Below are 26,261 nucleotides of genomic sequence, written 5' to 3'. Positions count from 1 at the left end.
GGCGAACAAGTGTACTGTAACCTACTTTCTTTCTTTTCGGATTGCATTTCCTTAGGATTCTTCCAATGAATCCCAGTCTGGCATTTGCTTTACCGGCGATGAACTTTATATGATCATTCCATTTTAAATCACTCCTAATTCCTACTCCCATATAATTTATGGAATTAACTGGTTCCAGTTGCTGACCTGCTATAATGTAGCTAAATGATAAAGGATCTTTCTTTCTATGTATTCGCAGCACATTACACTTTACACTGAGATTCAATTGCCATTCCCTGCACCATGCGTCAATTAATTGCGGATCCTCCTGCATTCCAGTACAATTTTCCATTGTTACAGCCTATCGATATACCACAGCATCATCCGCAAAAAGTCTCAGTGAACTTCCGATGTTATCCACAAGGTTGTTTATGTATATTGTGAATAGCAACGGGCCTACGACACACCCCTGCGGCACACCTGAAATCACTCTTACTTCGGAAGATTTCTCTCCATTGAGAATGACATGCTGCGTTCTGTTATGGCAGTGAACCACTGAGAACACTGAAATTATCCACTCACGGGAATTCGTCTTCCTTCACTTGACCGATACTTGGTATGTTTAGTAAGAAATGCTTTAGAAGGGGTGGCGGCGTTGCTGAGGTGGTGGTGCTACCTATGGCTCTTGTGCTTCCATCCTATCGCGACTGAACAGCGGTCGTTGCATCAAACGCGCGAACCGAGACCGTCATTCCGCGAGGTGCTTTCAAAAGTCTCCCGGCGGCACACACTCACACCCCGACGAGTGCCTGCTTTATCTCGGCGAGAAAAAGCGCCCAGGCCTGCCGCCGCATCGGGTGTTGGCAGCTAGCGGCGTGCAATCACCATAATTGGCATACGCCTCCAGGCGGAGAGCGCCTCGCCCACGCCGCGCCGGGCGCACGTCAGTAGCACGGGCCGCCATTACGTGACAATGATTAATTTGTTTTCTGGCGGCCGAGAGCGCCCCCTACCTGCGACTGTCAGCGTGTTGTGGCAGCTCGACATAAAATATTCTGCGTCTGCGGTTGAGCCTTGTGACCTACCGCACAGTGATGGAGGTGGGCTGGAGCTACGTTGTTTCACACGCCTTTGCCCCACTGGTCTATTGAAAATCAGGAGTACGTGTCAGACTGAACTCTCACTCCCACGCTGAGTTTCGTAGACGAGTGTGCTAAATTTAAGAGACGCGAGAGTAATAAATTAATGGCTAGATTTATCAGAATAAATTGCTGTAAGGTTTCAAGTCGAACGTTTTCAATTCTTAGGACGGTGAATAGTATCGCGACCAAGATCTCGTGTAGAAAGTGTGGTAGCGAATTCGGGAGGATGACGGTTCAATCCCGTCTCCAGCCATCCTGATTTAAGTTTTCCGTGATTTCCCTAAATCGTTTCAGGGAAATGCCGGGACGGTTCCTTTGAAAGGGCACTGCCGATTTCCTTCCCCATCCTTCCCTAACCCGAGCTTGCGCTCCGTCTCCAATGACCTCGTTGTCGACGGGACGCGAAACAACACTAACCTAACCTGTGGTAGCGTACCGAGATCGTGGCGCCACAGCAAAGTTCACAACGTCAGTTTACTCCACAGACATCAGCGACGGTTATGTGAATTTTCTCCCTGTCTCTGAAACCAGGAGACCATGCCTATTTGCACTCTAGTATCTTGTACGGCGTTATATTTTAGCGAACTTACGAGGACTTCACTAAAGCGCTGTCCAACTTGTCTGCAGTGTCAGTTCTCAAACTTCGTGTAGGCCGTTGGTATGATGTCTCGGAATTCTATTTCTGTTAACCCCAAGTATTCTTATGCGTGTTGGAAGGTTTCCTTGTGCTCCACCTCTTTTACTGTGTACACCAAAAAAAATGGTTCAAATGCCCCTGAGCACTATGGGACTAACTGCTGAGTTCATCAGTCCCCTAGAACTTAGATCGACTTAAACGTAACTAACGTAAGGACATCACACACATCCAAGCCCGAGGCAGGATTTTAACCTGCGACCGTACCGGGCGCGCGGTTCCAGACTGTAGCGCCTAGAACCGCTCGGCCACGCCATTCGGCTTGTGTACAGAAATTCATCGCAGTAGTTGAGAATGTTCTCCACAATATGTTATTTACTCATATTTCTTTTCCAAGTTTTTCGTGTTGTATTAATTCCTTCATATATACATTTTGTAATCTGCATCCTGCAAATTACGCACTGAGATCGTCACATAGCCAAGTAACTTTGTCTCGCATGGTTCCATGGAACCTGACAGATAAATAAATTAATTTAATTTTGCCACCACGATCAGGAAAACTTTTCTTTCATTCATACGAAAAACACAAAAAAAGGACCAGCAAAACTAAATAGGGCTTTCCTGGCCTAAAGAAATCTGCTAGTATCGAACTTTGTCTGTTATTTGTGTGAAAACGTTCTAGGAATGAACCTTTTGAGCGCAGCATTGTATGAACATCAAACGTAGACTTTGGAAAAACAGAAAAAGAGAAGAATTGAAGCAACTGAGTTGTTGTGCAATAGAAGCAGCCTAAAAATTTGTTCCAGTGGTAAGATTGGCGCACTGGCCAGCAAGCCTTTGAAGCCTTTGAAAACGACACGCTAATACTGTACTCTTTCTCGACGTACTCCTATTCAGGGGTGCGTTAGACTCCGACTTCACTTTTAAAGGTTCAAAGTGCTACCGCATCAAAGAATGCTGATGGAGGAGCCCGTGAACGTCAGTGGATTTTGCGAATGTACTCGCTTGCCCGTCTAATGACTTAAAGCCCATCGAGCACGTGTGGGAAACGTAGTGCACCAATAACATACAGCAGCTGTCGACAGGGCCGGTGGAGGAATCGAACGCCCTGCCACAGAAACTCCTTACCAACTTTGTGGCCAGCATAGGAGCACACTGCAGAGCATGAACAATACGGTCCGTGGTGATCACTCACCACATTAAGAATCTTATCCCGTCCTTGTACTGTTCAGGGGACCGTAGTAAATCACGATGACTCCAGAGTATATATTTTCTTTGAATAAAAGTATATTTCTGTTCGCTTCACTGCGTATTTCTTTCTCTCCTATACTGTAGCAGGTGCTTCTGTGTATAGACGACGTTTCTTCGAAAAATGTTATTTGGAAGTGACACGTGATGCGAAAGTTAGTTTCAACCTTAAGTTTTGCACACCATACTTGTTTGTAAGAAATAAATTTGTGTTTAGTTTTTCAGGAACGACAATATGTGTAGACCAGTCAGCTATAGGTTATAATGATAAAACATACGCTAATCCTAGTAACAACCAAATGAAAATGTACTACTTCCCGTTGGCAAACCTAGTAATTCTTGCAGGCTACTAGTTGCGAGCTATTTTATAGTCCGACTAAAATTACTTGATAGTTGACTCTTCACGGACTGGAGCTGGTTTCCTTCAATCAGAGCCCTAGACGTCACGCCCGGAAAGTTCGCCATTGACAAGCTGCAACAACATTTGGTCAGTTCACTTTATCCGACTTTCTTTCTTGTTGTGTTTGGATAGCGAATCCTAGATGAGGTCCTTTAGTTTCATTTCTCATCACACATGATAACCACACAAAACACACACACACATACACACACACACACACACACACACACACACACACACACACACACATGCAAGGATGCTTACAATAAACATACGTTTCATACCCAGCACTGACCAAACACTACTGATTCCTTCCCCACTAGACACGATTCAACGTCACATATAGCTTTATTATAATCACACAGATCGGCTCACACGAAAAGTTACGCAAAACATTATGTGAAAGTCAAATGTTTTAAGGCTTCGATTCATCGTTCCTACTGGATTAGCAGAGTCACAATTGTAACAACTTTTTGTATCATAGTGACATAGCGCATTGGTTAGCGCATTAACCGCTCGTGTGGGAGATAATAGCTTGGAAACTTGCGAAACACAACTTATTTTTTTTATTTCTAAATCTAATCAAAAGACGTTCATTATTACTTTTATTGAATTACTTGATTAAATGTTCCATTTTAATTTATAATGTTATTCCATGTAATTTTCTTTATCGTATTGACTTCCTTGTTAGTCCTTCATTTCCTCCTATTATTCTGTTTTCATTTTGCATCTGCCAGTATTGTCTATAATCTACAACCAAGTGTTAGCCAGGACTGCTCTTCGGTTGGTGAAGTGGCAGTTCGTGTAGGTCAGTGTGAGGATAGATTCAAGTAACAAATGAATGATAGCGAGTAAATACAGATTGTATTTTAGCGCTCTAACTGGAAGTTTTCCGTCATGAGTTGACTTGCAGGCGTTAACTTTAACCATCGTGAACATAGTGATTGTGATTTTAGTTGTTTGCTGTCCTCTGTTTCCTCGAATACTTTACACATCACGAGGTTGTGGTTAGATCAGGATATAAGTTTAAATTCAGAGCAACAAAACGCGTCGTCTGCCGTAGTTCAGTCACTGATCACTTAAAATAAGCTGTCGACAGAGCATCTTGCATTTCCGTCTACCTCGTGGCGGCCGCTACTAACATTGCTCCGCGTTACACATTAACAGCATTTGTGAAATGCCCGTCGTGCTTGTGTCGCCAATAACCAAGCGGTAGCTGATGTGACACTCTGTTACGGCAAGTGACGGACGTCAAATATCAAATAATTTTAATCCGTCAATAGTCCGTAATTCCGGAAGAAGTCTGCAAGACGCTGGTGGATGCCTCGTCTATGCCGGAAGCGAACAATGGGACGTGGTGGCACGCCCCTCTTCGTCGGACCGATAGCTGATGGCTCCTACTGCCGACATGTATCTCGCCCACACACACGCACTAGCGAGCATCCGTCTCTGGTAACCTGTCTGCTTCCATTCCAAAGAACCTCCTCTCACTTCTGTTTTTCCACTCTGCTACCAAGATACTCCTGCTTCAAGACGCCACTGGGCTGCGGCTAAAACAGCACAGTGTTTTCGATCTGATGCGAATGAACCCACTACACATGCAGGTCGTTCCCCACCGACTCAGTCGTATTTGATAAACTTCGCGCAAATGCGCTGGCCCTGGCAATTCAATCGTCAGCGTGGATATTGTTGAAATCACTAGCGATGACTGGAATAAAGGGATTCATGTGTATGTAGTAAATCATAGGATCGGTAACTTAGACTAGAGTTTATTACAAACAATTGCACAGCAAAACAGCATATAATAAAAAGGTGTAACAGATAATAGTGTAATGCACTGGATGTGAGCAGAAGGTGGATTATGAAAATCCGTATAATCTAACAGCTGATAGAAAGTGAGAGCCAAAGTCAGTAGGGAAGGGCAAAAATAATCTGGTAACTAACCCACGTGGTCATTTAACTAAATTAAGTGCACGGTTTCGCACCGGACAAGATATTTGACTCGTTATGGTGAGGTTAGAGAAACACTTGCAGGTGCCATGGCTAATCCAGCGACTGCCTGGTTTCAAACGCGGTTCGTCGTGGTGTAACAGAAAAAGCGCCTGTTCCTGCCTCATCACTAATATCTCACCTTACATTGCTGCATTAATTTACCAACATCAAGAGGGAAGAATGTAGGCCACAATTTATGCAAATGCAGAAGGCATCTGCCCTGTGCTAGCCATGGCCCTCACAGAGGTAGAGTCTCTAGCCTCGGTCAACGTCCCCCCCCCCCCCCCCCCCCCCCCCCGAGGAGTGATGCTTTACTTCGCGTTCCAACAAAGATTGGCCGCTTTCTTTGGGTCCCGCATAAGAGTCCATTACAAAAGATGTTCCTGTTTGCTCTTTGTGGAAAGAAGGCCAAAAAGTTACTAGCTATCCAATCGTAAAGGAAGTTAGAAATCCCACCAATGAGAGGCCACGTAGCAAATGTTTGTCTCTCTCTCTCTCTCTCTCTCTCTCTCTTCCAGAATGTTTATTATTTTTCATCTGTTATCGTAATTTTCCGGTTAAATCAAAATCGCAACAAAGCAGTGTGAGATCCCCATCTTGGAAGGTCTGACTAATGCTAGAGGAATGGCACTTCTGCTCCTATAAATCGAGATGACAGTTCTCCCACTCAGGCTAATTTTACAGGCATCTTCCAATCGATGAGTCTTCTGTTTCCAGTATCAAGAAAAATGTCCATTGGCCTATGAGCCTTGATACCAGATGGCGGTGGCGGAGATCAAGATCGGGCTTTATGTGCGAGATTACGCTCCACATCCCCCGCAAGATCTTATCTGCAGTCCAAAGTGTTGCCCAATTCTTTAGAACATCCTCTTCGCTCGCCGGACCAGCATCATCCAGATAGTGAAATTCCGAAGAGGGCCTAATGGATACGTGCTCGCCCTCGTACAGCCTCTGCAAGATATTATCCGCACTGGGCATAACTGAGCAGAACCTCTTGACACTTTCTATGTGCTAGCTAATGCGGCACCACACGCGACATTGTGGACAGGCGGTCAGAGGCAGCCTGAGAGGCTCGGCATAGGGCTGGGGAAGTACAGACCGTACATGAACTCGTGAGAATGCCGAGGAAGTTACTGCTCAGGACTCCTCTGCATTATAAGATCTTTTAGATGGCGCTGGCCTACTCACAACATTCACCATGACTGAAAAAGTACTATGCGTACCAGGCAGACCCCACATGCAAACCAGTATTCAGTTAATGGATAATATTTTGTTTTGGGGAAGATGTAACCTCTGCACTCATCACATAAGATTCATTTGCGTATCTAAACCCTCATAATACTACCAAGAAGCGGGAAAAAAGTCAGTATCTCCTCATTGAATAACTAATTCGCTTAACTGAGAAATGAAACTGATGGGCTGGCTCCAGCCAGATACGATTTATGATAATAACGTAAATAATTCAAAATAGTACACAAATTTGTTAGTTATATTTTTTGTGCAATGTAAAACATTACAGTCTCAGTAACAACGACAGTACCACACTGTATTATAAAATACAATAAATACGTTTGCCACGTTTTAATGATATGCCTACTGACTGCCGTTACTGACCGTCAAGATTCCCAACTCTTTCCTCCTAACAAATTCATGATTCTTGGCCGGGGTAGGATGTGCCTATCTCAGTTTTAGTCCAGCCTGATAAGCTTATTTTCTCCCCAACTGACTACCACCTATATCAACTCTTTACACGCCCGATTAGTTATGATTTAAATGGATCGTGTACCCAAAGTTCCCTGTTCTTCGGGAAAGGCATCTTCTCCAAAGAATAAATGAAATCCGTGAAATGTGAATGCTGCTACAACCGTATCGCCAGTGCTCAGTCATATTAGCAATAACGATGAGAAAATGAATTTAGTTCACGAATAAAGAAAAATAACGGTCGCCAGCTCACTACTTGAGCAAAATTACTGTTTCTGTAATTACTGATTTGTATTGCTGGTAAATTTACGTAGGAACACTTGGTGTGTTACCAGGAGAAAACAGCACGAAACGGTTAAATATTATGTTAGCAAAACGTCAAAGAGATTTATCGCACGGGTCTAACATTTTTCAATTAAATCGTAAACCATGGAAACAATTTAGTAACGGACACAAGACAACAAAATTTCATTAGCCGTAAATGGCTACATAAAACGAAACATTTGTGACGACACCCACTCTAATGTTTACTGTCGTTACCTCTGTGCAAAAGTCATTTATACTTACTCATTATGTGGTGTGCGGTTAGGATTGCGGTATTTTACAAGTCGTGGGCAGGACTACAGCAAAAGCACTTATGATTAGCGTAACATGAGGTATCATTCATCGCTGCCTCTCCCGGCTAGAGGTAGTTATCCTGTTAAAGAAATTTCCACCTGGGAACGTGTGGCAATACTGTCGGTCAGTGTAAAAGGCACTGAATTTTTTCACAAGAGTAATGTCGCACAATTTAGCGGACTATTATTCAGGGTGGCAAAACATTTCCTTAAACAAAATGACCTATTTTTACACCCAATACTGCAAGCGCACAACACTAATAATTCTTTCCCGTAAAAAAATATTTCCTAATAGTTCTTACGAAATAATCAGGGTTCATACATTATCAGAGAACAATTTCACTACGAAAGAAGCTGTTTGCGCCATGTTTAAACATTATTTTTAATCTAAGTAGAATTTATGATTTCTGAGTGCGTTCTGGGCCACGAATACACAATTATTATCGTAAAATTTGACCATCAAGATTCATATGAGCTTAGTAGCCTTATTTAAACTGCCGCTGCAATATTTCACTAAGATGGTTGCTAACGTAAGGCAATCACTTATCAAATCTGTTCAGTCGTTGTTTTACTCTCAAGAAATGATATATATGAAATCTTTTCTATACCTTAGCTGTATGGTTTAACGTTTAAAAGTATTTCTCCATGTTAATCACTCATTATTCAGCATTTTACCAATAATCAGCGCTGCACATCAATAGCGCTAATGGCTACCCTCCATTGTAGCTGAACAGAAAAAGAATCATAGATAACAAAAGATAAATATTTCCGTTATCTTTTTCCCTGAGTATTCTCTAAGATATAATTTTCACAGAAACAATAATTATTTATTATTATTTGTGGATATTACGATTACCAAATGACAAGGGGGGATTGAGTCATTAATTAAATCACTGACGACGAAGGACTCTCATGAATATGGAATATTAAAGTATTGTGCTACGCATGTTAGCGTTGTATGTAGCCATTTTTGTAATTTTTCCTTTAACAATTGGCTTTTTCGTGAACGATTAAAGTACTCAGTAGTAAGGCCGCTTTTCATAAGGGGGTAAAGGGATAATGTAGACAATTTTAGACCTATTTCTGTGGTCAGTGTTTGCTTAAGTTATTGAAAAGGCTGTGTATGTAAGGACAATTGATCATTTTGTATTACATAATTTCCTATCAAATGTACAGTTCGGCTTTAGAAGTCGTTTAACAACTGAATATGCTATGATCTCTTCTCTGTGAGGTGCTGTATGGACTAAACAATAGGTTTCTAGTGGTACGAATGTTTTTTTATTTAACTAATACGTTTGATTCTGTTGATCACAATATACTGCTGCAGAAGTTGTACCGTTACGGAATTCAGGAAGTAGCTCACAATTGGTTCACCTCTTACTTTAACAGCAGACAGCGAAAGGTAATTATTAATAGTGTTCAGAGTGGCTGTGATGACGCATCTGAGTCATTATTCAAAGTGCTGAGAATGGCTGTGATGTGGGGTCTCAGTGGGGTACACTCAAGCGGGGGTGCCTCAGGGAACAGTGTTGGTACGACTTCGGTTCCTTATTTATGTAAATGATATGTCATCTAGTATTACGGTAAATGTTGTGGATTGGCAGGAGAGCCAACCCAGGAATACCAGAGGAAGCCAAAAGGCACGCGTTTTAGCTCACGCAGGCTGGCGTGAGGTCTGGAACAGGACAGGGAAATTAGACTTTAGAAAAACGGACGTAGCTGGTGGTATACTTAACTTTAATCCATCAATGGTGAACGTCGGTCTGACGGTACATGAATTACAAGATCAATAGCAACTGATAATGGCGCCTTGCTAGGTCGTAGCAAATGACGTAGCTGAAGGCTATGCTAACTATCGTCTCGGCAAATGAGAGCGTATTTTGTCAGTGAACCATCGCTAGCAAAGTCGGTTGTACAACTGGGCGAGTGCTAGGAAGTCTCTCTAGACCTGCAGTGTGGCGGCGCTCGGTCTGCAATCACTGATAGTGGCAACACGCGGGCCCGACGTATACTAACGGACCGCGGCCTATTTAAAGGCTACCACCTAGCAAGTGTGGTGTCTGGCGGTGACACCACAGTAATAATAAAATATTTCTGTTTGCTGATGATACTAGTTTGATAGTAGAGGATTCTGTGTACAACATCGGCTCTGTTACATACTGTTCAGTATATGGCATATAATTCATGGCTTTTAGAAAATGAACTAACGCTAAATCACAGTAAGGCTCAGTTTTTACGGTTCCTAACACACAATTCAACAAAATACGACGTTTTAATTTCACAAAATGGGCATATGATAAGCGAAACTGAACACTTCAAATTTCTATGTTTCAGATAGACAGTAAACTGTCGTCGAAAGTCCATATCGAGGATCTTTTTCAAAGATCTAATGCTGCCGTTTTTACTATTCGAACGGTATCTAAAGTAAATTATTGATCGACACGAAAATTACTCTACTTTTCTTATTTTCATTCGCTCATGTAGTATGGTATTGTATTTTGTGTAGCTCCTCCCATTCTACAAGTATATTTTTGGCTCAGAAACGGGCAGTACAGGCAATTAGTGGCCTAAGTTCGCAAACCTATTGTCGACCCCTGTTCATTTGTCTGGGTATTTTCACATTGGCCTCCCTCTCTCTCTCTATCTATCTATCTCTCTCTCTCTCTCTCTCTCTCTCTCTCTCTCTCTGTCGTTTCTTGTTAAAATATGAGCTTATTCCTATGAATTGTTAATAACCAGCAGAAATCCAGTCTGCATTTGGATCGCACTTCCTTAACTCTTGTGCAGAACGGTGTGCAGTATACTGCTGCATCCATTTTCAATGAGCTACCACAAGTATTCAAAAACTTTAGCAGTAATTCAAGCGCTTTCAAACCGAAACTGAATTTCATCATGGGCTAATCCTTCTGTTCGGTTGAGGAGTTCCTTGAAAAATTAAGCTGTTTCTTATGTTATATTGTTCATTGCGTTTACTTCAACTTACTGCTTCACCTTTTTGGTTTAATAAACATTTAATTTTACGTGTTATTAATTTGATGTTGTAATTTCGTGTATTGACACGTTCCATGATCTTGCAGATTTGGTCCTCAATTTGGTCCTACGGAACCAGACGTGTGGATAAATAGATAAACAAACTACGAGGCCGGCTAGCAGTATGCACAAATAACTGGTTAGGTCTTGTTTCGTATTGAGTCGTCGTTAATGCATGTAAGACGTTGTTCAATGACAGAGTGTGGCATAGGCTCTTCTACTTGTAGCTGTCCAATAAATAAAATTGGATCCACAGTACTCTTACTTTTAATTGGTATCGTCTTGCAGGAATTCTATTTGCTCACCTAATGTCTTATACTGTGCCTGGCCACACAAACTTTCACCGAGCTAATTTTGCCACTGCTGCTCACGACTAGGGCTCAACATATCCTCTCTCCATCGTTCTCTCTATGTGGCTCTACTCGACTGTTAAAATCGAAACAACGTTCTAGACTGTGCTGTTGTGCAGGCACACGCACAGCGATAATGCGATTGCATCTTCACTACAGTCTTTGACAACAACGTATGCTCTGTCTAAGCGAACGCACCCTGACACAGCCAGCGTGTCTACATAGAACTAGATTACATTTGTCATTGATCCACTTTTAAAATAGAGAAACAGTACAACGTTTCAACATTACATAAGAAAAATGTTAGCACAATTATTTACAACCTTGATTTCACGCAACAAAATTTAAAAGAAAAATTTTAAAATTCACAGAGTAATTTCATTACACCCTATATTAACCATCCGATCAATTCACCTAATATTCGGCATTCAGATTTAGACCTCATTTAAAAAATTTCCACACTCATCTTGCCTGAAACGTTCATGAAGCACTTTTCACTTCCCTACCACTCCAGGCCTCTACTTTTAGGTAAGACTCCCTAAATCTAAAATTTTAATCTCATGTCATCAATACGTTTTTATTGCTATGGCCAGTCTGCATTTTATAGATGGTCATCAGCAATTGTTATGTTGCCCAAATTGCAAAGTTCATCTACTACAATTACTGTCTCATTCTTAATCTAGTTCCATCAGCATTACCTGAGGTAGTTCGTTTACCCTCAATTACCCCCATTTATTTTTATTGATATCCGACTCACATTTTATTTTTCAAGATAGTGTGTATTCCATCCAAATTCTTCCGAATACTTCGCGGTCGAAGATAGTCGTTAGTAAACCTCAATTTATTTTTATTTCCTTTTTCAAATTCATCCTTCGTTTCCTTTACTGCTTCCCCTGTGTAGAGACTGGATAACATTGCGGTGAGGGTACAACAACGTCTCGCTCCCTTGTGAACTACTACTTCCCTTCCAAGTCCTTCATGTCTCGCATCCACAATGTGGTTTCTGTGAAAGATATAGACATTCCTTCGCTCCATGTTTTTCATGTCTGTCACCTTAGAATTTCAAAAAGTGTTTCCAAATACAAATGTCAGAAGGTTTCTCTACATCCTATAAACACAGTTTTCCCTTCCTTCGATCCCCTAGCATCAGTAATGTCTCGCTGACTTCCAAATTTCTTCCTCGACGTCAGTTTCTAACATTTTTTACTTTTTCTGTAAATAATTCATGTCAGAATTTTGCAGCCAAGATTTATTAATTTGGCAATTTTGTAATGTTCGCATTTTTTAGCACCAGTGTCAGTTATGTCTCACAGGTTTCAACATTTCTTTGGAACCAACAAAGGTCTTCCCCGACATCTGCTTCCATCATTTTTTTACATTTTTCTATAAATAATTCATGTCAGTATGTTGCAGCCATAACTTATGGAACTGGCAGTTTTGTAATGTTCATATTTCTTTGCACCTGCAATCTTAGAAATTGTAGTTACTAAATTCTTCCTGAAGCCTGTAGATATGTTGTCTGTTTCCTAAATAAAAACTGAAAATAAAGAGTCCCAAAGGCAATAAACATATTTTAGTTTCTTGTATAAGGTTACCGGTTTCCGTCTGTTTTAGACAATCTTTAGACCCACGCTGGAATATTTACATACAATCTAATTACGAGTATGTAGTGATGTACAAAATACGTCTTATGTAACAAATAATAAAATGTTCACATGAAAGCTACCAACAGTTGAAAACATAGGTGGTATTAACAGCATTACGTCAGTATGTGATAAAAATATATATAAAAGAGATATACAGTTATCATTTATTTTGAGAACTCTGCTAGCCAACTGTGGGAACTTATCGTAAACTCGTAGACTTTATGGCTGCAAAGATGGTGGTTGGAAGATGCTAAAGGTGAGACCTGGAAGTCAGGGAGAGGCAGGATAAGGCAACGATTGTGGATGGGACCATAATCAGCTACGGTTGGCTACAATAAAAACATACACTTTACCTGAGGAAATAATTTTCAACAATCATTTTAGAGGAATTTGAACACTGACGACTGAGGGCCTTACTAAAAATTAATTAGAAATTATTTCTCGGCTGAAGGCAACAAGCAACTTCAGAGTACTCAACAGCTGAAGGCCTGAATTACAAGTGAGGAAGACAGTTTCACGTTAGCAAGTAGTATAATATTTTCTTCTTAAACAATCAAAAACTGTAACAAGATATAGCAACGGCTGAAGGCGTTATTAAGAAAGAATTGCAAATTAATTGTCGGCTGAAGGCCACAAGTAATGTTACACACAATCAACGGCTGAAGGCCTGATTAAGAAAATATTAAAAATTATTTGTGGGCTGAAGGCCACAAGCAATTTCAGAATACTCAATGGCTGAAGGCCTGAATTACAAGTAACGAAGGCAATTAAGCATTGAAACATTAAGCTAAATTTTAAACAATTATTGGTGCATATTAGTGTGCCATCCTACTCCGACTCCATGTCAATTATTGTACACATTGTAGTTGATTTTCACTATTTAATGAGATAAGAGTAAAGAAAATAATTAGTCAAATCGTCGGTTTGGTTTGGTTGATTGGGGAAGGAGACCAGACAGCGTGGTCATCGGTCTCATCGGATTAGGGGAGGATGGGGAAGGAAGGCGGCCGTGCCCTTTCAGAGGAACCATCCCGGCATTTGCCTGGAGTGATTTAGGGAAATCACGGAAAATCTAAATCAGGTTGGCCGGACGCGGGATTGAACCGTCGTCCTTCCGAATGCGAGTCCAGTGTCTAACCACTGCGCCACCTCGCTCGGTTGGTCAAATCGTCGTTTTAACAACAGAAACATCAAGAAACACTTTTTCTAAAGTACTAAAATACATTAATGACCAATTTAGATGACAAAAGTAGTTTAAGTATATACTTAAAACTGTACTACATTAGTCTAGTCACTTTCACATGCACTCTCTCAGTCTTGACACACAGATATGCTGTTTAGTCCATGAGCTCAGTTCCTGCAATCTGTGCATTAGATCTGTATTCCCTTAGCTTTACTGTTAGAAACTGCTTCAAGAAGAACTAAGAAAACCAATCTTCTCTTTCAAAAAATACTTTTCAATTAGTTTCGTACACCTTTTCTTGTCATTGCATATTCATTACTTTCATTTATATTCCTAAATGGGCATCACACTAAGTTTTTTACTTGCACTATCAGCTAGTTCGTCATGCTTCTATTTATCTGACGGATCGTTTAAAACGGCTGTATCTCCTTTTCGTGAGTTATTTATGTGTATATTTCTCCTATCGACAGTCTGCCTTTTTGGCAGAGGTGATTTCCGAACTTTTATGGGCTCAAGGACGTTTAAAATAATATTCCACACAGTTCATATGTCAGAGTACTGATTTCTTTTGGATTTAAGCCGTAGTAGACCTCGACAGGATGAGTAATACGTTTCTTCAGTTTGCTCTTCTTGTGGTAAAAAGAAGCTTTTTTATTTGGAAAATAATCAATTTTGGTGCAGGCGAGATTAATATGATAATGAGCTGCAGCTTAACGAGTTCTTAATTGATCCTCTTTCTTATCTTCCTCATTGCAGGAAAGCTTGAAGCAGTTTCTGCTGAGATTGTCTTTCTTTGGTCATTTCACACTATTGTTACTGAAACAAACGGAAAACGTGCTACATAAACCCCATCAGAGTAGGCTGTCCACGTGACAACCATCCCAGAAATTTCTGTGGCTGTCATCCCTGAATAGACATTTCAGACAGTAACCGATGTGGAGAAGCGGACCTCGCACATAACGTCAGTATTGGTATACAATAACGTTATGCAACTGTTATGGTAGAATAACAGGCTTCACTGAACAGAAAGGGAAAAGTGTAAGTGAATCATATCATCAAATGGTATTTTACAGCAGCAAAATTTCAAGCGCACCATTAACATTCAGAAAACTGTCTCCAAGGACCAGAGTCTGCGCACATCCTGTTGAGAATACTTTGATAGTAAAGTCTTTTCAGTTTGGTAAGCAGCAGCAGCTGAGAACTGAGACGCGACAACCTCGACCAGTTTCTCCTACATTCCATGGTACTGTGTTTGCACATTAAAATAAGAGATGAACGTGGACCGTCACCGATGGTTTTGTCCCTTTGGACTGCAGTCCCATTTAATGTAGGAGCACTCCGATGCTGACCATGACTTGATGTTTGCACAGAGGCCGGTGCTTCCAGACTTCTCCAGCAACCACACAGCAAGTTTCTGCTCTCCATTTCTGTCCTCCTCTCTTTCTCCTTCTCTCCCTCTCTCCTCAAAACACCAGAGATGGCCATTAATTAGTTTAATTCCAGTACGACGGGGACTGTTTACCTTGCAAACATGTATACCAAGCGTGCCATTTCCTATGTCGTCTGTAGACGTGTACAAATACTAAATACGAGGGCCGCTAGAGCCAACGGCACAGCTGCTGGTTTGTGTGTCTACAAATTAGCGTCCCAAGTGGGTCATGGGAGATATGAACAAATCAGGGTTCGGTACATTAGTAGCCAATTCCGTTGTGTGTACAGGATGAGTCCATTAGAGCCCGTCAGGGATATGGAGAAAGGCAGTTATATAAATCTGAGGTGAGGGACTGTCATCCGGAAACGACCCAGTCGAAAGTTACGAGCGAAAATCGATGTAATAACTGACAATAGAATAAACGTAACTATAATGCTGTTGCTAAGGTTTTAGGGTATACAGTTTTCAGAGGTACAGTAAACAACAACACAATTTCTGGTAAACATTGGATCTAAACTGCATACCTCAAAAGCTATGAACACTTGTCCACGTTCAATACTGTGAGACATAATTCTGCCATCTACTGCAAGCTCTAGGGTTTTATTATGAAGCAGTAGGGAGCTGCTTGAGGAGTGGGAAATAGAATAGAGGATCTTTTGATAATAGTTCATTAAAAACACCCAAAATCTTTTCAGTGACAAAATGACACCAATAATAGAATCACAGAATACGAAAAATATTAGAATTAAAAAAACAACAGCACAAACAGGTAACAAGGAATAAATATAAAAAATAATCAAGTAAAACGACTTACAGGAAAACAATACGAGTATGTTGCTTGCACATCTACAGTAATTAATGACTGCAGTGACAAATAAAGAATTACGAGTTAAATTGCTGCTAAGTAGTTAATAAATTTGTGGCTTTGTTTACAGGCATGAAAAGGTATCTAACGCCAATCTTAGCATCTGTAGAGTTCGCTTGCGGCCCGATGATAAAGGCTCATGATAATAAAGCAGTTGTACATAAGAAAAAATTACGGATTAAGAACATTAATGCTGACACCAATGACATGACGCGATAAAACCTCCAAGAAGAAGGCAACAACATATTTGAAGTGAGCTACACATTTTACTTAAACTGAACTTCACTAGCATTCGGATAAATAAGAACATCCATAGGTTAACTGATTTAACGACCAGTGGCCGCCGAAAGAAATTTACAATCTTCAAACACTACTTTACAAATACCGGTTGGGTCACTCAATGAAGTATCTTCAGCTGGTGAACAAATGACTTTATTATAATGCGTTTTGGGTTTATCCATCATTAGATATTGAAATACATTACGTTGTGAAGATGAAATGAAAGTACATGTAGAGTACATAACTGTTAGCGGTATGTATTCAACATGTACCTTCAGTTCATCCGAACAACGTGATGTTTTTGAACATGTGATGATGACTAAAACCGAAATGTGTTGCAGTAAAGTAATTTATTCACCAACTAAGTACATTTCAAATGGTTCAAATGGCTCTGAGCACTATGGGACTTAGCATCCATGGTCATCAGTCCCCTAGAACTTAGAACTACTTAAACCTAACTAACCTAAGGACATCACACAACACCCAGCCATCACGAGGCAGAGAAAATCGCTGACCCCGCCGGGAATCGAACCCGGGAACCCGGGCGTGGGAAGCGAGAACGCCACCGCACGACCACGAGATGCGGGCAAGTACATTTCATTGAGTGACCTATCGAGCAGTTTAACTTAAGCATTATAGTCGCCAGCTTCCTATACGACTTTCCATCGTACCTTTAGGCTTACAATCGGTGAAGGCACTTCAAGATTTGTCTGAAATTCACTTAAAATACAAGGAATCGATCAATAATTACTGCAAGATTTTCCACACAAAGCTCTTGCAAATCACAAATAGAACTTGTAGGACAGGTCTGCTCTGACCGGCGTTTCTATACTCAAACAAAAATATCTTCGAAAACCCAGCACCGGGAATAATAACAGGTCAGCAACTTCTGTTAATCACGCTCTATAACTGTTCATTTGCAATTCGTGGTTTTCGTATTTTTGAAAATACCGTTTTGAATATCTGGCACGATGATTTGAAAGTGAGTTCCGGGCCGAAAGTAGTCATTGAGTAAATGAAAAAAGTGAAATTTGCTACTTAAGCTGATTTTCGTTGTACTGAAAAATATTTTCATTTAATCGCGTCCAACTTACATTATTGAAAAATTCAAGTGAGGTACGCTGTTGTAGTATGAAAACCACGAACACTTGCAGATTAATCCTCCACTAGGATCTTTAAGACTTCTGAAGCCCAGTACCCATTATACTTTTTGTGCTTAATTACTTACTGATCCTGCACTGCTCATGGTCCCTGATGCCTTTCTCGGTTATTGTCTAAGGAACCACAATGCAAAATACCATTCATTAGTGGTTTCTTTAATTTATACTAACTTTAAGAATGAAGAAAGTAAGCATTTTGTGTCTTACGAAGATCCATAGCTAGTTTAATTGATCCACTATTGGCAGAAATTGCCTGAAGTTGGCAAAACGTATTACCTATGAAGGTTACTCGCTCACTGAGCTTCAGATAGCCTTGTTGATGTGAGAGATGCAGATAACGGCTACGTTTATTGGGTAAGCTCATTATTTGGATGCAAAATGTGCAATTTTCCGTATAGGTATGGTTCAGTTCATAAAAGGAGAGGAATATTAGTTTACGGTAATGCAAGTACGTCACAAAACTCGTGAGCGTTGCGGGAAAAACTAATATCCCCCAACTTATATTAAAATTTAAATATAGGATTTCTTTAGGGTTGATGAAAAACTTGTTCTGAAGAAGTCGATAAGATTCCTCTTCAGACGTGTAGCAATTCAGATATTGATAATGAAAGTGTTTTTGACCTGAATGATGATGAATACTTGCCTTCATGTAGGGAAGAGGAGGAAGGCCGTGACGTAGCTGACGTGGAAGTCATTCTCGTTGTTGAGGTTTAATAGTAAGCCATGACAGCTCTATGTAAGGTTATTTTGCTGGTCCAAATGTAATAATTTGGTATAAAGGGCATCCTACTAAATGCCAGACTCCATCCCACTATTAACTTCAACATAAACCTGGCCCAAAAGCGGTATCCCCTTGTTCAATAAAAGAACACTTTAGGCTCCTAATTGCCACATAAGTAATATCTATTGCAATAAGGGAAATGAACAGAGAGGCTGGACGAGTGTACAGTAGTGGAATGTAGATTATGTAAGTATTATGGAATGAACTAGGTGGGGAAAAATTAGTGACCAACATTGGATTGCTTGTATCGTCTCGAGCTTAGAGGTCAGGGCGGAAGGACATGAGTCAACAGTGGAACCAGGAACACAATAGGCCTAATATTAGGACAACAATGAGCTGAAGAGATTCAAGCTATCACACGTTTCCTCAGGTTTGTCAACAAGGAAACATGGGTGGACCGTTGGATACATAATAAATTATCGCATTTACAGACATTTGGAAATGTTTATTTCACGGCCTTCCTCCATATACAGTCCAGGCTATGACACGACTGTTGATGAACAGCTTGTTGTGTTCAGAGGAAAACGTCCATAACAAAGCGCGAGGAATCAAGTCTGCTTAATGCTTCCTGTTATAGAAATGATCTAATCCACAGATTTACGTGATAAAACTACTCGACCAACGTTGGTGTGAGCCCTAAATAATTTACCCGTAGAAGTATCTCACTGGATATTATATTTGGACCACCTTGCATGGACCAGCAAACCGTAAAAACATTTCAGAAATGACCACATATCCCCCATTGTCTTGTGTCCAATACTTCTTAAGACAGTCCTTGTCTGCCAGCCATAGTAGATTTCGCTGCCATCACTAGTTATGGCCGGTAGACTCCGTCTGCTGAGCAGGCTTGACGTTATTTCTTGTCGACTGTGAATTCATATTAAAACTAACGATCGTTGTCCTCAGAAATAAGGTCATTACTTGGCGATAGGTTGAGAAATGGCGGGAAGGGTAAATTCCAACTTACATTTCGCAGCAGTGGTGGTGTGTAGTGATGGGGACAACCGAATGAAAACAGTCAATTAATTCTGTTTCTGGAAAAGAATCGACTCACTCCGTTGTAGCTTTACGTATTGGTTGAATTATTCATTTTTTCTTTTGAGTGAAACTAGGTTGTTGCAGCAACCGAATGAAAAAAAATCATATACTTAGACTAATCATTCATTCTTTAGATCGAAACCAGTCTGTTGGAGCTACCGAATGAAAACAATCGAGTCAGTCGGTGGCAGTTTTATGTATCGGTTGGATTGTTGTTCATATATTTTTTTCGATTCAATGCTGTTTGAGAGCAAGTGAATGAAAACATTCGACCTGTTGTAGCTTCGCATATTGACTGAATTATTCTATCTTTTATTTTTCGAGGAGCAGTTCAACCAAGTACTCATTCTTCCAACTGAAATCATTCTTTAATGTTTTAACTGACTGAGGTATCCATTCATTCTCTTGAGTTGAACCAGTCTGCAGTACTTTCCTTAGTTGAACTAAATTAATGCTGCATTATTCTGTCACGTGAAGACATATCTCATGTGATAGAGGAAGGTTAAAATAAGCATTATACAGCTTCAATCAATTAGGTACTGAATGGAGTAAATTTTCTTATCATCATTTAAAAATGACTAATATACTGCTGCAGGTGCCATTAAAAAATAACTAATTAAGTTGATCTATCATTGAGGTAGGCCTGACATCACTTAAATAGCTCACCACAGACCGAAACTCCGGAAACCCTGGCCATAAGGATCAGATTAGATTGTTTTCCCGATTTATAGATGATGAGTTGACCGTAGCCCACGATGTACCGCAGAGAGATGGGACGTAAAAGGGTAAATGTTTCCTCACTTGCGGACAACGATAGCACGCGCGCGCCTCCTACCAGTCAACAGACATAAATTACACACGAGAGCAACATGGATTTGTGAAAGCTCATTATAGAGACGTTCAAGATCAAATGTTGTGCTCGTCTGCAGTAAGGAATATGAACTTAAATAAAGTCAATTTTATTGCAGTCCAACGAGTAGAAGGAAAATATTCATCTGACGGGGAGGCGTCGAGGTGGATGCGATCGCCCACCGTCGACGGCTTCTCATTGTCTGAGTAAGGAAGTATGGAAAATACAGGGTGTTCCTAAATGATCTCAACAGGTTTGATGGCATATATTTCAGAAATGGGAAGAGATAGAAACGTGCGGCTTGCGGCATAATATTAATACATTCCTAAGGTTCTAGTAACCGCTAAAAAGAATTCAATGTGTTAGAATGCGCACATTTTCTATACCAAAATAGGGGACACATTATAAATTTGGATTTTGGAAAGGAAAGTTTTAATTACCTGTAATGAATGTAAACTATAGCTTCAATTTGTTACAGAAAGTACCTTAATTTGTATTTTATTAGTACATTTATGATGAAGCAGTGAGAGCAGATATACAGTATTTATCGGTGCTCTGTAGATTACCTTCAGTATGTCTGTATTCTTCAGCAGCATATGAAAACATTCAGTTCAAGTTTCTTCATAATTCACTCTAGTTACTAAAATTACCGTCATAGTTTCTACAACAAACTGTGTTTTTTCACTGCTCCATTCATTACTCATTTCGGAAAATATCCTTGCAGTAGCAGCATACTGATACCGGTACCGAATTATTTCTGGAAAAACTCGTGACGGAGCTAGAAAAATTGTGACTTTCGCGAAAAGGATAGCGAGAGGGGATGAAAGGATTATCCTGTAATGTGCAAGCTGTCTGTGGCATGCAGGATATCTTAGCCATATTCCAGTTCCTTGTTCTCATTAACGCGGGCTATTGCTGCTGTGATACGAGGAGCTTCCTGCAGGTCACGTCCAAGGAAAAAAACATGTAATGGTGTTTCGCAGGAGCTAGGTTTCAGATCTAGTCTGTACCAACCATTTCACACACTGTACCTATTGCTATGAGGTGACCAGTCAATAATTGCCATCGGAAACAAGGGGAAAAAAGCAGCTGCAAGTGTGTGTGAATATTACGTCGCAGACTACGCCATTTTACGTATTCCCGTTTCTGAAATATACGTGACTGAAGTTGTAAGGTTCATTTTGGAACATCATGTAGTGTATAGAAGAGCATGTAAGCGTGCTTAACGCTGGGCTTTCAATAGACTAAGACGAAGGATCTACCAATGGGCCAGTCCTCATAAAATGAATTTTAATTACAATTCACCACAGTCTATTTATTTCCAATAGATCGCATTTTCTCAGACACGAAGAAAGGTTTTGGTCTACTCAGGACAGTTGTATAAAAATTCCTCCAGCCCGCCTCGGTACGCCTTCAAAACTAGGATCAATCCGGGGAAACCTGCACGTATTGCAGCCCTAGTTTGGGGTGCAAATGGTGTCTAACGGTTCTCTTAAGGACATATGAAAAAGAAAGAAGCCTTTCCTCGTTGTAGCTACAGTTAGCATTCCCTTCTATAGAATATGTGTGATGATGTCCGAAACTTAAAAATCAACTGCGCTAGGTCGTGAATACTTATTCAGAAATTTATTTATGACGAAAGTAAATATATTTTACAGAAAATTACGTCACTGGCTACATACGTACAAATTACACCCACGCACACAATGCCGTTTTCATTTCACAGTCTGTGAAAAGTTGCTTCTGTAGTATTTCACGGGTATGAAGAAGTACTACACAGTTTCATACTTTAGCACATCAATTTCACAGTTAATCCTATCACAAGGCAGTTCTGTAAACAGTCTGTAACAGTGTAAACAAGATCGCACCCCTCTAGCGCATTCTGTTCTGTACGATCTGTAAAAGGGAACTACGTTTTTACTGTTCATCCAGTAACATAACAGACTACATGAAAAGCAAGCACTACCAGTTATAATTCGTCAGCAGAGACAACAGGCAGTCAACTCGCCTCACGTGCCGCTGACACCATTTCTACTTCTTTGCCTACACGATGTGAGCCGCCTATTTCTCCAAGGAAAAGCTACATTAACGGGTGTAGCAGGAATATTAGGTACGCAATCTGATTTTATAAAAAAACAATGACTGTAACAACCGTAGTAAATCAACTCTTTAGTCGCCCACGTACTATAGTCCCACAAGAGCTGAGAAAAATATCAAGGCAGGCGACAAGTTTTGGTACAATGAATGTAACAGAAACATCTGTTGTAAAATTAAAGTGATTGACAACATCTTCATCACGCCTGAATATTACATTCCATTTTGTTTGGTAGATAATGCAAAATTTATGGAACTAGTTAAGTCGCTGTAACCGCGATTTTCTTTGCCTTCGACCATGAGCCTGACAAACAAACTGTTAACTAATCGGTTATTGGGAATATACTGGCTGAAACTAAATATGTCTCACTGACTGTGGATATGTGGACCAAAATAAAAACACAACGGTTTTTGACAGCGACAGTGCATTTATTGAGCAGTACAACCGAAAGTCTACTGTTCTGGTTATTGTGCACATCCAAGATGAAAACACTATTAAGACAGTTAAAACAATTGTTTGTGGATGGGGAATAGATGAAAAAGTGTTTTCTGTTATCAGTGCCACCGCAAGTGTAATAGTCGATTTACCAAGGAAGCATGTTGTTTATTCGCGATGCGCTGCTCATACAATTAATTTAGTAGTGTCAGATGTGTTCAATCATCCTAAATTATCAACACTAAGTTCCTTGAAACAGAAATGTCACAAAATCATCGTGTTATTCGAAAAGTGGTAAACTATGCACTACAAAACTGTTAGACTGCCAAGTTCGACTGAACCAAAAACAGAGATAAAATAGGAGGTGCCAAGCACATGTAACTCTACGTTTCTTATGACACAGTGCCTAGTGTTGGCCAAATATGCCTTCATAAGGACATTTTCATGTGGTAACTATGAAGTTTTGACGGCAGATGAGTGGGACATTTTCGAAAACTGCCTTCCTCTACTGGAACCTCTGTTCGACTTATCTGTCTGAGTAGCAGTTCACAACAGCCTCAGTTTTAGCCCTATTAGTTCAAGGATGCCAAAGAGCAGTAAAAGAGATTTCCGTAACGATTAATGTAGGCAGTGCTTCGAGAAAACAACTGCTGGAGGCCGTATCAAAAAGGATAACATCTTATGAAGAAAATAGCACCGGCATCTGTGCCATAGAGACTGTTTTTAGCAGCTCATCAAGTCACAAACCAAAAGTGGTTTATGTTCTCGTCTAGTCAGTATTTGCGGAAAAAAATGATGGTAAGTACTCACCGGCGGGAAGAAAGAGATAGAGCATTGGTAAATTTCAATTTAAAATAATTTTCTAAGTAAAAAAGTTTTTAATACAACACACTTTCCAAAATAACTAAAAAGTAATAAGTGACATCTTCTAGCGCCATACAGCTTCCCAACTACATGCAGATAGTCCTGAAAATTTATGTCTCTGAATTTGAAATAGGTATGACAATACCTGTCAAATTTAAAACTAGGTAGTTAATGCGTAAATAGTTGAAGTAAGTCGCATACAATTTTATTGCACTGCAAACGATACGACGTACTCTCTGATTTTTCTCAAAGACCCTTACTCTCTACACTCTTTCCTATTATCTACCGCATAGGCCCCATGTTTTTCGTTATCAGTTTTACAGGAATAATCATAGCTGTTACAAAATCCTTAGTCACATATTTTCAAGACTGTCAGAACTGTATAGCTAAGGAGAGATTAGTTAATGCTGTTTAGTCCTTTTTGAAAACTTGTTTATTAAAAGGTTTTTTTTGCTTAAATCGTTATTTTATGATTTTTTGTCTTGCGTGTGTGAAATTTTTCAATTGATTTCAAACATTTCAATTATATTACAGTAGAGACAAGCAGTATACTTCAGATTTATTTCGGGTTCTCTTCAACTGAATCAAGCAACATGTTGCTTCTTCCTAGTATGTCTCGCGGAAAGATGAATGTGAAATTAGAGAGAATCGAGCTGACACAAAAGTTGGCATCAGTCATTCTTAATTGCGAAATAATCGCGACTGGAATACAGGGAAATAGCTATGGTACACCAAGTATTCCATCACATTCCACCAGAAAAGAAATCCAGTTAATATTACATTGTCATCCAGCTCAGAGCTATGTTAAAGATTTAAGTCTTTAGCTTATCGGAAAGTTAATTTAAGATTAGTTGAAAAACTTCTACGGAACACAGAGACAGAAAAACAAAGTACAATCCGACACTCACCAAATTCGAAACCAAGTGTCAGCAACTTCTTAGCTATGTTGAAAGTTTACGAGAAGTTAGTTTAGATCAATTGAAAAATTTCTACCGAGGAAACAGACAAGAAACACACATAACAAAACGCATTAGAAAGTCATTCTTCATTTACATATACATATATTTGCCTTAGAGTACCAGATGCTGACCTATTAAACCCAATCAAAATTTGATGTTTTATGCCACAAGTAAACAAATTGGTATTAAGTAAGTGAATACGTACATTTTGAAGAAGCTTCATTGTTAAAAATATACAGTTTATTCGAGTCTCTTTGAAATGAGATTCTCGTACATTATCTGCTAAAATACTTGTCAGTTCCAGTCATTGTTCATGTATAGCCGAAAAGGGTGAAAAATTATGTAAATAGAACCATCCAAATCCGGAGACTAAGTGAAAACATTCACTAACGGCCACAACCGACGGAGACTTGTTACAGTAGGTTGTGTCACATGGGGGTGAAACCAGTCAAACACAACGAATGAGTCAAAACATTCATACAGTTGACATGGAAGTAGTGACTCGTTTCAGGCTACTGTTTCATTGGAAGGGAAACAACAGAGTGAACGAAGAAACAATCGACGGACCAATAGATTGTTAAAACATTCGGTTGTCCCATTACTATTCCGATGAGTCTAATGTTAAAATTTAGCCAAAATATCCACGCTTCCCGTCTTAAGTGATTAAGACTGACGTAAAGAGTCGGTGAAGGCGTGAATGAAGAAAGAACGGTATTCGTTGGGACAGGGGAAGTGCAAGAGGTCACACGGACGGTTCAATGACCAGCCCGTGTGACATAAAACTAAACTGCGGCCTCAGGGAAGGCAAGTGACACAGCCTCGCATCCAAGAATGATTCCAGCACAAGCATACAAGTAGATTCGGTCAGAATAAACAATATAAGCAGCAGGCTGAAGCTCCAGAATTTACATGACCTGCTGTACACCGCCGAGTTACGCGTTGTCCTATAGAAAAAGGTGACGAACATAGACCTCCACAGTATAAGTGGATATACAGCTTCCGCTCATCCAGGAACTGTACAGGACCTAGGGACAGCAGCACCTTCAAAGGACTAAATTTTAGCGAAAAACTTTAAGTACCTGGACGTATTCCGCTCACTGTACAAGACAGACGCGTCTTCAACGTCTATGTACCTTCAGGCTCTTCCAAATGACTCAAACGGGTGGAATTTTTCAAAGAAGAAATGGCCCCATTATTCGCTGGCAGTGACGCCTACATTATCTTCAGGGGTGAGTGCGATTGCGTCCTGTCCCCGAGAGACAAATGCCACATTTTATCATTTGCCCGCAAAAAGAAACTATAATATGGGACCTGAGTTGGTTGATTCATGGGAGAATGAAAATGGCGATCGAGCAGAATTGACACATGTCACGGACCACTCAAGCAGAAGCCTTTATCACATTTACGTGCCGCCAATTTAAAGTCACGAAATTTTTTAAACAGAAATATGGTGAACAGTTTTTCCTGACCCAGTGGTGCATATTTGCGCAGTCAATCTGCAAAATCAAGGGACGGACCATGGGAGTGGGTACTGGAAATTGAACGCCTCGTATCTGGACATACGGGAATGCCATGGAATAT

Source organism: Schistocerca americana, chromosome 7 (assembly GCF_021461395.2).
Source record: "Schistocerca americana isolate TAMUIC-IGC-003095 chromosome 7, iqSchAmer2.1, whole genome shotgun sequence".
Taxonomy (NCBI): domain Eukaryota; kingdom Metazoa; phylum Arthropoda; class Insecta; order Orthoptera; family Acrididae; genus Schistocerca; species Schistocerca americana.
Note: the sequence above shows the minus strand (reverse complement) of the source record.